Genomic DNA, 13928 nt, shown 5'->3' with positions numbered 1-13928 from the left:
GTGCCTAACCAACCCTTTACATCCCTACTTAACACTCGAAGTGGTGGTCACTCCTGGAAGATTCTTGTCCCCGAGCCTGCAGTCCCGGAGAATCTCCATTGAAATCAACAGGGCACCCGACCTCAAAACAGCACCCTGCACCCGGCCGCCCTAGTGCCGCTGAGGGTGCCCCTTTTTTGCTAACCTGGTCCCCAACTTGCCCTGAGCTTAACCCTAGGAGGTTTGCTCCCACAACCCCGTGGCCTGCTTGCCAGCAGCCACCAACCGGAGTCCCCCTATGCTCCATAGGATAACATTGGGCCTCAACACTCTGCACCCGGCCGCCCGAGGGCCGCTGAGGGTGCAACAACAGTGCATCACTGACACTGGGAGACCCCAGAGTCTAACCCCAGGACCCTAACTCCAAAGACCGATTACCTACCTGGAAACTGATAACCTCTTTTTCCTCATAGAATAACATTGACACTTTTTCTCCCAAAAAGTTTTTAAGTGTCGACTTTTGAAAAGTACAAATATTTCTTACAAATCATCCGAATAACCAAAACGCATTTTCGCAACTGTTTTCAGGAAATGTCCCAGTGCAGAATCTAGGTATCCAGCACTGAGTAAGAAAAAGTATCGTTAACATAACTTACCTGCTAAGTGAATTTCCTCCCATAGGATAACATTGGTGATTCTATGTGAAAACGTTTTTAAGTGTCAACTTTTGAAATGCAATAATATTCTTTTACTCACCTGTTTTCAGGAAATGTCCCAGGGCTGAATCTAGGATCCAGCCCTGAGTTAGTAAAAGTTATCTGAGAAGTAATTAACTGCATTTTACTTAAAAAGCCCATTCATTCGAATGTACTATACCTGCAATGTGTTGCAAACGGTTACTTAAAACTGTAACCAAAACCAGTACAAGTTACACTGTAATTTTGAACTGTGTTCATACAAGTAATTTACTACTGAAAAGTATTTTTATGCTTACCTGTACCAGGCTTGCTAGGTTCTAGAAATAAAACAATAGTATATTTTTTATACAAAACAATAAGCCTAGAGTTCAGTTCTTGAGTGTGTGAAGTCATTTGCTGACTGAGTGTGTACATCAAATGCTTAACACTGTCCTCTGATACTGCCTTACTGCTCGACTTAGCTACCACTTTAGAGAGTAAGGTTCTATCTAACTTTAACCTCTGGCAAACCCCTGGAGACCCTTGGACTCTATATACACTGTACCTCACTTTGGTGCAGTATATATAGAGCCAGTTTCTTACAAACGGTGAGAGCCTTGCGCATCGAAGGTGAATCGAAAACGACACCAACCCGGAGCGCAGCACATAACATCCGAACCAGATGGCGGAAAAAAACAATCTGGAGATGGAGTCGATGCCCATGTGCACTACTAACCAAAGGAGGAGTCACCTATCTTGTGACTACAAAGACTTCTACAGTAACAAAGTGCAAACATCCGAGCCCAACACATCAGATGGCGATCTACGCAAAAGTATGCGATCTACAGCTCATATGCCTCGAACATAATTTATAATACTCAAAGTGTGACCACCCAAAACAAGACTATTTAATTATTTGAAAACCAAAAGGTGACAGGCGTGGAAATGTATTTTGAAAGGATAACATATGGTTCCCCCTTGTGATCACATATACATACATATATATATATATATATATATATATACACACACACACACGTATATATATATATATGTGTGTGTGTGTGTGTGTAAAAAACACCTTTGACTCTCTGCACTTCCGTCCAGCGAACAGAGACACAAACCCAATGATATGAGGCAGATGTTGATTTTATTGAAAACCTAAAAACTGACCCATTTCGGGTACCTTGTGCCCTTGCTCACATATATAAAACTGTGGCACAGCCGAGTCAAAAAGGATGACATGCACTCTCAACATGTTGCTGATAAACGTAGGTTTAATTATATTTTACATATAATATCCAAACAGCATGATCCAGAGTGTGAGTGTGAGTGTGAGTGTGAGTGTGTGTGTGTGTGTGTGTGTGTGTATATATATATATATATATATATATATATATATCCAATAGTCAACGCTCCTGCTCAGCATAACATACCACAAACTCCAATTGCTTTTGTGAAAGTTTTATTTGTCAACACACCAACAAGGGGGTTGGTGTGGTGACGAACAAAACTTTCCAAAAGCAACTGTAGTTTGTGGCATGCTGCGCTGAGCAGGAGCAATGACTATTGGATTTATTGAATCATGTCCACACCCCAAACTGTAAACACTGCTTCTAAGTGACAGAAAACAGAAGTGTGACTTGGAGAGAGGATATATCTTGATAGGATAGGATATTTGTTTATAAAGCGCTCGAATGCCGAGGCGTCTTGGCGCTGGTGTAAATGGAAGTGTTGCAGCCTGTATCACGAGCCTATATTAAGGCGAACAGCCAGGTCTTTAGTTCTTTTCTAAAGGATTTTCTATTTGATTGAAATCGAATGGCTGTTGGCAGTTTATTCCACAGCTTTGCTGCACAGTTAGAGAAGGTTCTTCCACCCCATTTCACTCTCCTTATCCTATCAATGTGGAGAAGACCCAACGTGCTAGATTTTAAAGAGCGGCCTGGAATATAGGGCCTAAACATTTTATGAATATCCTTATTTCCCCCACCATAAATGCTTTGTGGACCAGACACAACACCTTAAATTCCACCCGTTGCTGAATGGGAAGCCAATGGAGAGCTCTGATTCCAGCAGAGGTTGGTTGACCTCTCGGTATGTTTAATAGTAACCTCGCGGCAGCATTCTGCAACCTACTCATCTGGAGTTTGTTAATCCCCAGCAGCAAGCCATTGCAGTAATCCAGCTTAGATAGTAGGAGAGCCACTACCACTGTCTTTTGTAATTCCTTCCCAATGAAAAGAAAGATCTTTTTCAAAGTGTTGATTAAAAAGAAGCAGGAAGAGGTAAGACTATTTACCTGAGCGGAGAAATTTAGTTGGCAATCAAAAATAACTCCAAGGTTTCTAACCTTAGAGACAGGACTGGGGCATTCTCCTGCTCTCATTGGCCACCAGGAATCATTCCATAGAGGTCGCCCCTGACCAAACTCAATGACCTCCGTCTTATCAGTATTCATTTTTAGGAAGCTATGGTTCATCCAAGTCATAATCTCTTCAAGACACGTATGAAACCTGATGGCTGTATCGTCAGGCTGTTTGGCAATCGAGATTATGAGCTGGGAGTCATCTGCGTATGACACCAGAGCAAAACCAGCTTCCTAATGAGTCTGGCCAGGGGCAGCACGTAAATGTTGAACATTGTTGGTGACAATTCTGATCCCTGTGGAACCCCACAGGGCAGATGGAAACTGTCTGACTGCATGCCCTCCCAGTGCAGGCTCTGCTCCCTCCCCTCCAAAAACGAGGATAGGAGGGACAGAGCCAGACCCCCAATCCCTACCTCCCTCAGCCGCTGTGCAAACACAGTGTGGTTCACGGTATCGAAAGCCGCCGATAAGTCTAGTAATACAAGAACTGCTTTGCCCCCTCTATCCACTATTCCTCGAATCTCCTCAGCTGCTACGATCAAGGCAGATTTGGTAGAATGGTATGATCGAAAACCATGCTGAGTCGAGTCCAGCAAATCGTTGGTGTCCAGATATTCCGTTACCTTATTCATCAACTTCTCTAGAATTTTGGCCGCTACGGCAGACCGGCAATCGGACAGTAGTTCCTGGGCTCCATAGGATCTGAAGTAGCCTTTTTCAGAATAGGCCCAATCGTAGCATTCTTCCAGCAAACTGGGTAGCTAACTGACTCCAACACTTGATTTATTAGCGGGGTCAGTTCATCTCCGATTATACTATATGGAAAATGCTACTTACCAGTATTCACCTGTTCTTGGCACGTAGAGCTGTAGATTCATATACTTGCATAGATCGCCATCTGGTGTTGGGCTCGGATGTTTGCACTTTGTTTTCATCTTCGAAGAGGTCTTTGTAGTCACAAGATAGGGGACTCCTCCTTAGGGCGATAGTGCGCATGGGCACTGACTCCATCTCCAGATTGTTTTCTCCATAAAGGGTGATGATGCAGTTAGTAAGAAATAGATGTCCATGTGTGAGGTATCTAAGATAGCACTGCAACAGATAGAGTTACCCGAGGAGGCGTATATGAATATACAGCTCTACATGCCAAGAACAGATGCATACTGGTAAGTAGCATTTTCCGTTCGAGCATATGAGCTGTAGATTATATACTTGCGTAGACTATACAACAGTTATCTCCCTAGCGGTGGCTAACCTGCATCTGTTGCAGTGGTCTGAAAAGGTGTTCTTTATACAGCCTGGCCCACACTAGCTTGTTGTTTTGCTTGCACATCTACACAAAAGTGTGCGGTGTAGACCAAGTTGCTGCCTTGCAAATGTCATCTAGGGGAATGTTCCCTAAGAAAGCCATAGAAGCCCCTAGTTTGCGTGTGGAATGAGCTCTATAGGGGGAATGGTTAATGTAAGTTTGGCTTTAAGATAGCATATTTGGATGCACTTAACAATCCACCTTGCAATTCCCGCTTTTGAGATGGGGTTGCCTTTATGAGGTGGAGATTAAGGCACTAAGAGTTGTTTAGTTTTCCTAAAGGATTTTGTTCTTTCAATGTAGTAGAGTATTGCTCTTTTAACGTCTAGTGTGTGAAGAGCTTGTTGTGCCACTGAGTCTGGTAGGGGGAAAAAAACTGGGAGCTCTACAGACTGGTTAAGGTAGAAGGGAGTCACGACTATAGGTAAAAATTTTGGGTTAGTCCTAAGAACCACTTTGCTATGATGGATGTGCAAAAATAGTTCTTGTATGCTTAATGCCTGGAGTTCACTAACTCTTCTAAGCGATGTGATAGCAACCAGGGAGGCTACTTTCCAAGTGAGGAACTGTAATTCGTATTTGTGCAGAGGCTCAAATGGGGGACCCATGAGTCCGGTAAAGACAATATTTAGACTCCATAGCGGAGAGGGTGGAATTATTCTTTTAAGTCCTTCCATAAATGCTTTGATAGCGGGTACTCTAAACAAAGACAAGTGTTGTCTGTTTTGGAGATAAGCTGCTATTGCAGCGAGATGTCTTATGGATGTATATGCTAGGTTACATTGTTGCAGGTGCAAGCGATAACAGATAATGTTTTGAATAGAAGCATCTAGTGGATTGATGTTTATTTGTACAGTAAATTACAAATAATTTCCACTTTGCGGCGTGGCATGCTCTGGTGGTAGGACGTCTAGCCTCTTTAATGATGTTCAAGCAGTCTGGCGGGAGATTGAGTAGCCAAACTCTAAGACAGGGGCATCCAACCAGTCGATTGCAACCTACCGGTGGCTCGCCGACCCTCTGAGAGTAGCTCGCGCTGCTATCTATATTGCGACGTCATTTCAGCATTTTATTTGGTTTCTCTTCATTCTTTTTCACAGCTTTCAGCCCTTGCTCGCCCTCACACAAACCAGCAGCTCTGATTGGCTGAAGTGAGCTTAGCTGGGGCGGGGCGGGCTGAAGAACGTGACGTTTTTCCTCTTAGTCACGCTCCACCTATCTTTTTCAGGCTGGCACCGCGCTCCTCATTTACTTTCCATTTGGGCCTCCCGGAGCAGCTGCTGCTGTGAAGTAAGTGGGCCCCTGACCGAGTAGTAGCAGAGTCAGTAAAATCGACTCAGTGCATGCAAGACCCTTTAATTTTAACCTTGTCTGCCACTGAGCTTTAGACCTGCCTTCGGTAATAAAGCGCAGAGGCTGGCAACGTTTAAAATTAAAAGTCCTTTCAGGCGCTGGGCCGATGCTGCGGTGGCAGCCGATGGTAAAATGCAAGGCTCTTGCCTGCACTAATCTGCTTTCACTGACTTTACCACGCTTTCTTTTGCCTTCGCGTAGTAGTCAGTGAAAGCGGATTAGTCAGTGAAAGTCCATGCAAGTACCTTTGATTTTAACATCGGTTGCCACCGTGTTTTACATCTGCATTATGCAGGAATGAAGTGCGGTGGCAGCCGAAGTTAACATCAAAGGTCCTTGCAGGCACAGAACGTTACTACGGTGGCAGCCAGTGTGACAGCCAGTGCTTGCCGGCAGTGAACAGCTTCAAATTCATGCAAAGGTAAATATATAGCGCGGTGTAGCAATCAGTGAAAGCCTTTCACTGATTACTACATCGCGCTATATATTTGCCTTTGCATGATTGTGAAAGCTGTTTAAAGAAGGCCTGGTTTAGACTAGCATGCATGGACCTTTGATTTTAACATTGGCTGCCACCGTGCTTTACATTTGTCTTAACCGACAGTAATAAAGCACAGTGGCACCCCACGTTCAAATTAAAAGTCCTTGCTTGCACTGTGCTGCTACCACGCTTTTAATCTTCCTGCTATAAAGCACGGTGGCAGCCAACACAAAAATCCAAGGTGCTTGCCTGCACTGAACTTCTTTCACATTGATGCAAAGGCAAATATATAGCGCGGTGTAGTAATCAGTGAAAGCCTTTCACTGATTACTACACCATGCTATATATTTGCCTTTGCATGACTGTGAAAGCTGTTCAGACTCCGAGCATGCACGGACCTTTGATTGTAACATTGATTGCCACCGTGCTTTACATCTGCCTTAACAGTAATAAAGCACAGTGGCAGCCGATGTTCAAATTAAAAGTCCTTGCATGTACTGTGCTGCTACCGCCAGGGCTGGCTCTATGTGCCACCGGGTGCTGACTTCGTGTGGGGGCACCAATATTATAGTAAAGCACCTGCTGCTATGTTCCTGGCCTCCAGCAAATTTCAGCCAACAATAAAAATGTCAAACTAGGTGATGAATGTACTTCTTGGAAAGAGAGAGCGAGATTGTGTAATAATCTGTAAACTTGCAAAGGAAGTTATTAATCACCATAAGGTAGCACAGAGGGTTAATATGCCTGCTGCAAAGAAGGTGCAGATCACAAAGTGCATATATAATGTAATGTAAATAGGTCAGTGGGTTACGACTTTGGTCAGACAGACCATATTGTTGCCAGCTCTTTAGGAGTTAAAATCCTAATGTAGAACAGTGAGCAAGTAACTGATCAAAGAGCTGCATGAAAACACCAAGGTATAGGCTGGCTGGACCGTTGTTGCAAAATAGGTTCATTTGGGTAGAAATCAATTATTTTTAGAATCCCCCAACCATGGTGTTAGCCTGGTTTAAAATCTATGTTTCCAATTCTGCCTCTCCTGACCAACCACTCAAACTATCCTGCCTACTAGTATGGATGACCTGTGACTCATATACCTTCTAGTCCTCTGTCTTATCTGTAACATTTCACTGATTGATTGTCTCTGTGTAATTGATTTTGGAGCTATTAATTGAAAGGTTTTGAAGCGTCTTGACAACATAAATTCAAAGTCATTCCTTTCAGTGTTTCTAGGGAACGCTTGTATTTTGGTCAAACCACAGTATGGGCTCTGAAGAAATTGGGCTTAAAGTCTACGAGTTTCACTGACCGGAAGTAGCTCTCACTACATAAAAGGTTGGAGACCCCTGCTCTGAGGCTTCATGTGCCAGATCGCAAGGTTGAGTCGACTGGGATCTGGATGCCTTATCTCTCCATGGTTCTGAGTGAGAAGCTTGGGTGAGAGGAGTAGCTTTTGATGAGGAACTACTGATAGTTCCAAGAGGGTTGTGAACCATGGTTGTCGAGCCCATGTTTGAGCAACCAGGATCATTGTGAGGGAATGCTGTTTGAGCTTCCGAACCACTAATGAAATGAGCGGGAGAGGCAGAAAAGCGTAAGGCAAATTTGCCTGACCAGTTCATCCATCTCGCATATCCTTTGGACAATGGGTGTGGATACCTGGACGCGAAACGTGAGCATTTTGGTGTGTGGTAAACAGATCTATTTCTGGGTGGCCCCACATGTGAAAGAATGGAAGAAGAACTTGAGGATGAAGTTATCATTCGTGGATCTGCTGTCTCTGACGACTGAGCAGATCTGCAATTTGATTGTGTACTCCTGGGAGGTGCTCTGCAAGGAGATATATGTTTTGCGGAGTGGCCCATCTCCATATGCTCTGAGCTAGGTGTGAAATCTGTAGTGTGTCCAAACATTTCTGTTTGTAGTACATTGCTGTCATGTTGTCTGTACGGACCAGGACAGCTTTGTCTACCAGACAGAGTTGAAAGGACTTTAATGCCAGAAAAATTGCCAGTAATTCCAGGTAATTTATGTGGAGTTGTTTTTGCTGAGTGGTCCATATGCTTTGAATGGTATGGTTTCAAAAATGAGCTCTCCAGCCGGTGAGCGATGAGTCTGCTGTTAGCACTATCTGTGGAACCGGGTCAAGGAACGATCGCCCTTTGGCAAGGTTTTGTGTGTTCCACCACTGCAGAGAGCGATGTGTGCGGCTGTGCACCAACAACAGATCTGTTAGTTGACCTTGAACCTGGTTCCACTGACAAGCCAAACACTCCTGTAAGGGACGCATTTGGAGTCTTGCATAAGGGACAATGAGAATGCAAGAGGCCATCATCCCGAGTAACTGCAAGAACACTTGAGCTGGTAATGAGTGTTGAGGCTGAAATTGTGATATTAGAGCTTGCATGTTGCGTATCCTGACTGGGTTGGGGTATGCTAGAGATTTTGAAGTGTTTTTTATAGCTCCTAGATATTGTTGTGGGTTGGACGGTTGGAGGTGGGACTTGGTGAACCAAGTTGTGAAGCAAGTGGATTGTTTTGTGTGTGTGTGTTGCACACAGCTGCTGTGTGACTTGGCTTTTATGAGCCAGTCATCCAGATAAGGGAACACGTGATTATGTTGTCTTTGTAAGTGAGCTGTCACTACTACAAGGCACTTGGTGAAGACTCTGGGTGCTGTGGTCACACGAATGGGGAGGACTTTGAACTGGTAGTGTTGACCGTCTGCCACGAAACTGAGATATTTCCTGTGAGCGGGGTGAATGGGAATATGAAAGTAGGCCTCCTTTGAATCCAGAGTGCAGAGAAAGTCGCCTTGTTGAAGCAGTAGTAGCACCTGTTGGAGAATGACCATGTGGAAGAGGTCTGATTGAATGTAAAGGTTTAATGGTCTAAAGTCCAATATTGGCCTGAGAGAGTCGTCCTTCTTTAAAATAAGAAAATATAGGGAGTAAACCCCTGTGCCTTGATGAGGCAAGGGGACGAATTCTATTGCATGTTTTTGTAATAGAGAGAGAACCTCTTGTTTTAGAAGAGTCAGATGTTCTGATGACACTGGTCTTGTCTGGGAGGAATGTTTGGGGGAGTGGAGGTGAGTTCCAGGCAATAACCACACTGGATAATTTGTCTTACCCACCTGTCTGTTGTGATGGAATTCTATACAGGTAGGAACTGTGAGAGACGTTCCCAGACAGGAGTGGAATGATCGGGGGGAAGTGAAGGGAAGTCACTGCTTGGTGGTAGGGGAGCTGCGGGTGTGGTTACCGCAGCCTCTTCCCTTATTGTTGTTACACCTGTATCCTCCTCGAAAATATCCTCTGGAGGAGGTAGTTTGATTGGGACTTTTATATGATGAAGAGGGATGTACTGAGACAGTAGTTTTGCAGCCAGTACTGTAAAAGGAATCAACAAAAAGAGCCTCTAGGGAAGACAATTGCAAGGCCCCCATGGACTTAGCAGTCTCAGTATCTTTTTCATCTTTCCTAAAGACGTATCGACTGTGGGCCCAAAAAGATGCTCTTGGTCGAAAGGCTGATTAAGAATAGTGGATTGCACCTCTTGCTTGAATCCGGATATCCGGAGCCAAGCGTGCCTGTGTAGTAAAACGCTGGTATTAATAGCACTAGATGCTGTATCAGCCACATCGAGGGCACATTTTATAGATGTGTTGGTTATTAGTTTACCCTCCGGTATAAGGCCATTAGCTTTGTTTTTATATTGCTCAGGAAGATGTTGCATAAGTGAGTCATCATAGTGAGCTCTGTCATATCTTGCCAACAAAGCTCGGGCATTGGCAACAAGGAGGGAGGAACAATAAAGAAGAAATAAAAAGTTCACACATTCAGCAAAAACTATGTATCAGAAAATATCCTACAGCATATTTAGTCAACATTAGCGCTGGAGGAAACCCAACAGAGTTTATTCCAAGCCTTTTCAAACTTTTCCAGCGAGGTAAGATCTCAGGCTTAGCAAACTCTGCCTCATAAATCTGATGAATAAGAACCTTCCGTTTTACAGCCTTAGGAGCATTCACAGAGATCCATGCCCTGGCGATACAAAGCCAGAAGCACACCAACATAATCATTACCATACTCTGTCATGCTTTTTGTGTATTACAGCAAGCAAATGATGGACTGAATGCTGACAATGCAAACATTCTCCCCGAGTCAAAAGATCTGGGTTAAATCCATCGTTCTTTTGCCCACTACGCCACTCCAGTTTGGACCCAGCCATATGCAAATCAGTCTTGACTCTGTGCCCCATGGGAACAGTCCAGACTGAACTGCCAGGCCAGGTCCTTCCTGGACCAGAAACAAGCCTTTCATCAAACCTAACTGACAACCAGGATTATCTCTCAAATCAAGACATTTTTACCACACTTGATCTTCAGTCATACTTTTAAACATTCAAGAAGCTAGTTTCCTTAAACTTAATTGTGCGTTAGTAAAACTGAATTTGGGGCTAGATAACTTCTTGATCCACAGTGAAACACAAATATCCAGCCACTGTTTATTAAAATCAGTCAATATGGATCCTCATTGTGCATTTTGAGAGCAAGACGTTGAATCTAACGTTGTATTTCTTCTTTTGTGCTAGGTTTCTCTTTCTTGCAAGAGGAAGTCGCTCTCACGCACCTAAAGGGAATCGGAACCGAACCTGGCAATTTGTCATGACTCATCTTGCTTTTTTAGGTCTCGCCTAGCGAACGCAGCGCATGCGCTGCTTCGCCTTGGCGAGACTATTGTTGTGGGTTTGGTGTGCGAAGGGAGACAAACCACGTGCGCGCACGGACAGGCGATGTGCACGCGCATGGGGTCTCCTCTGCCTCACACGCTCCCACCGCACGCTTGATTCAGCTTCACGCTGCAACTATACAAGGCAGACTCGCGCTTGTTTAAATGGGATGTGCTGGGATGGAAACTTCCTGTTGGTTTCTTGTACTGTAGACAGACGTGCCTATTTCTGTGTCTTTGTGGCTAAATGGCGGCCGAGGGAAAGCTTTCGTGGAGCAACTCTGAGAAAGCTCTACTATTATGTCGTCAGCTGGGAAACTTTAAACGTATTCTTTTTCCTATTGAGTAATTGAGAACAGGAAATGTAAAAATAGTTTGCGGCTTCCATGCGAAGACAAATCGCGGCAATAAATTCACTGCAAATGTTCCCATAAATCTTTGTATTTATATAAAAGGACATAAACGGGGGCCTTAATTTATCGACATTAAAAATGAGTACTTGGGTAAGTTTCGAGAATGTGGTAGGAATATGCACGCCTTCGACACGCAGGCAGTGCTGTTTCTAGCATTCTTACTGAATTAAAACTAAACAAAGCACTTGTTAATTGATGGGCATCCGCAGCTTGACTATCACATATCTATTCTTGCAACGGGCAGAGGACTTTATGGTAATGAATGAGGGTTTTAAAAATTCTGCAAAAAACTGAATAGGGAAGTTTTAGTGTGGATGTTGGCACCGGTTTATAATGCTTGGGAGTGCAATACAAAGGCGTTGCTACCACCCAACTCAGCGGTACTGAGTTTATCGGCCCTCTGAAGGGTCAAAGGTTGAGTTGACCAGCCGGGATTCAAAGTCATGCCTGAGGTGTGCAAGGGTCAAAGATCAACTGGGCCTGCCATGATCTAAAGTTAAACCTGAGGTATGAGAGGGTCAACGTTGAGTGGGCCAGCCCTGATTCAAAGTCAAGCCTGATGCGTGCAAGGGTTAAAGGTCTCTGGGGCTAACCATGAACCAAAGTCAAACCCGAGGCATGAAAGGATCAAAGTTGAGTGGGCAAACATGATCCAAGGTCAAACACTACCTCTGCAGGTTAATCACACATCTCTACAGTGGGTGCGGTTACAGCCCCAGTAACTATACAATAAAGGGGATTTCTACCTACCATATCACAGTTATTAAACTCCTGGGACGAATTTATTTATTGTCTCTTTATTTAATTTGTGTAGCGCGAACTTCATCCAACAAAGTGTTGGAGCACTGTACAATAAGAGTGTAGGAAACCCAGGCAGTGGTCAAACTTTTATTGACTGGAGACATAAAGAAAAGGTGTTCTCGTTGGTTAGGAGTTTGTAGCAGATTTCAGAATAAAAGGTACAGACAGGTAGGTAGAGGTGCATCAGGTCGGCTAAGGTGCAAACATTTAAAATTAAAAAGGTTTAAAGTACAAAAGGGATCAATATTATTGTATTTGTGCATTGCCTGGTAAGAATTGCAGGGCAGATAAAATGTTGCAGTTCGAAATATGCCATAGAATAGCCGGGATAGTGAATATGAGCACCAACAGTACGGTGTATTGGAAAGTTGTTGAATAAGTTCTTAAATCTACTCCCATCTGCTCCCGCTCTTGAAGTAGATGTTTGAATTTATTAAAATAAAAAACAGTGCACTAGTACTCCTGAGAAGCTTTGACTGTCATACCTTTCCAGGAGTACCCACGTGTGCAAGTATTTACATATGTGTAATTGACCAGAGTGTGAATTTACACAATGTGTTGGTGCTTGGCAAAAGTGCATTTGCTCATGCTGAATCCTGACACTAGGTCCCCCTTGTTATGAAGGTGTTCCCTCCGCATGCTCACCTTCTTTGTTTACTTGCTCCCACACATACTAGTTGCAAATCTCAAACCGTATCAGAGTTGGAGTTAGGCCAAGAAAACGTTAGAGGATGTTCTTGAACTTTGCATGGCATCGCCACCTTGAAACACCCTCTCCCTGCTGCTGAGAGCAGAATTGCTATAGCTTAATATTACACCATCCTTGCATAATATGTGCAAGTAAGTCAATTTGTGTGTGTCACTACACTTACCATCCTAGTTGGAACTTAGGGTCGTAAATGGCTTTGTGACTGGTCACTGTGCGCACTGTTATGATTGACAGGAAGCCAGTTGGCTTCTGGCCCCATTTACATGATACTCTGTGCTAGGTAGACACAAGTAAAGGTGTAGGACACAGATCACTCAACTTAATTCACTTCCAATTAAGGGCCCTTTTCTGACCCTTGCAGTTGGAGCTGGTCGTTGCTTTTATCCCCCGAGTAAAATCGGCCTGGTCACAGCAGAACCCCCCTCCTTACTCACTACAACATGTCCAGGTAAAGGCACCACGTAATCTGAGGAAATACAACCCTCGCTCGCAGTAATTGTTAGCTCAAACCGTTTAGAAAACCTCTGGCTCTGTGAGAACCTACTGTGCATCGTTTAAGTGAAATCTGAAAATCACCTGTTCGACCTCATTGAATACACTCATTTCTTGGGTCCCTTGTATGTGCCCCGTCTGTCTTAAATGCTTTCAGAACTCTAAATCCTGTATACCTTCAATGGTATTTCTGATGGTGTATGAAGTGTGTCACTGCCCATGTCATACACTCACTCCGTGCCCCCCACTGTGGGGAAGGCTGGCACGAGAGGGTCATGTTGGTTGAACAGACGCCAGCATGGATGGAAGCAGCGACGGTGACACATTGCAGTGTGTTTCCTGCACAGGCCGTGTGGGGGCTGCAGAGGCTGAAAAGGCAGCAGGAGAGCACAGCGTTTCCTTCCGTGCCCTTTCCTTCCTGGGCACTCCTTTATTGTATATTATCAGGTGCCCGGGTTTGTGGACATTTTGCAGGGAAATATTGTTTGTTTCGTGCAACATCCATAAAAAACTTTTTTACATTAAAACAGGACCTCGCATATGAGAAATGGGAGGGTGTAAGAGAATATTTGCCCTAACGCTAGCCTACTGCTGCTGCACTACAATATTA

At 44.1% G+C, this 13928-nt stretch overlaps 1 protein-coding gene across 3 annotated transcripts in view; it reads right to left on the bottom strand.

Annotated features, from left to right (window-relative positions):
* Positions 1 to 13928, bottom strand: part of USP36 (ubiquitin specific peptidase 36) — a 698649-nt gene that overhangs the window by 138301 nt on the left and 546420 nt on the right. The window lies entirely within an intron of this gene.

The sequence above is a fragment of the Triturus cristatus genome, chromosome 7, assembly GCF_964204655.1.
Source record: "Triturus cristatus chromosome 7, aTriCri1.1, whole genome shotgun sequence".
NCBI classification, from domain to species: Eukaryota; Metazoa; Chordata; class Amphibia; order Caudata; family Salamandridae; genus Triturus; species Triturus cristatus.
Note: the sequence above shows the minus strand (reverse complement) of the source record. Positions and strands in the feature narration are given on the sequence as shown.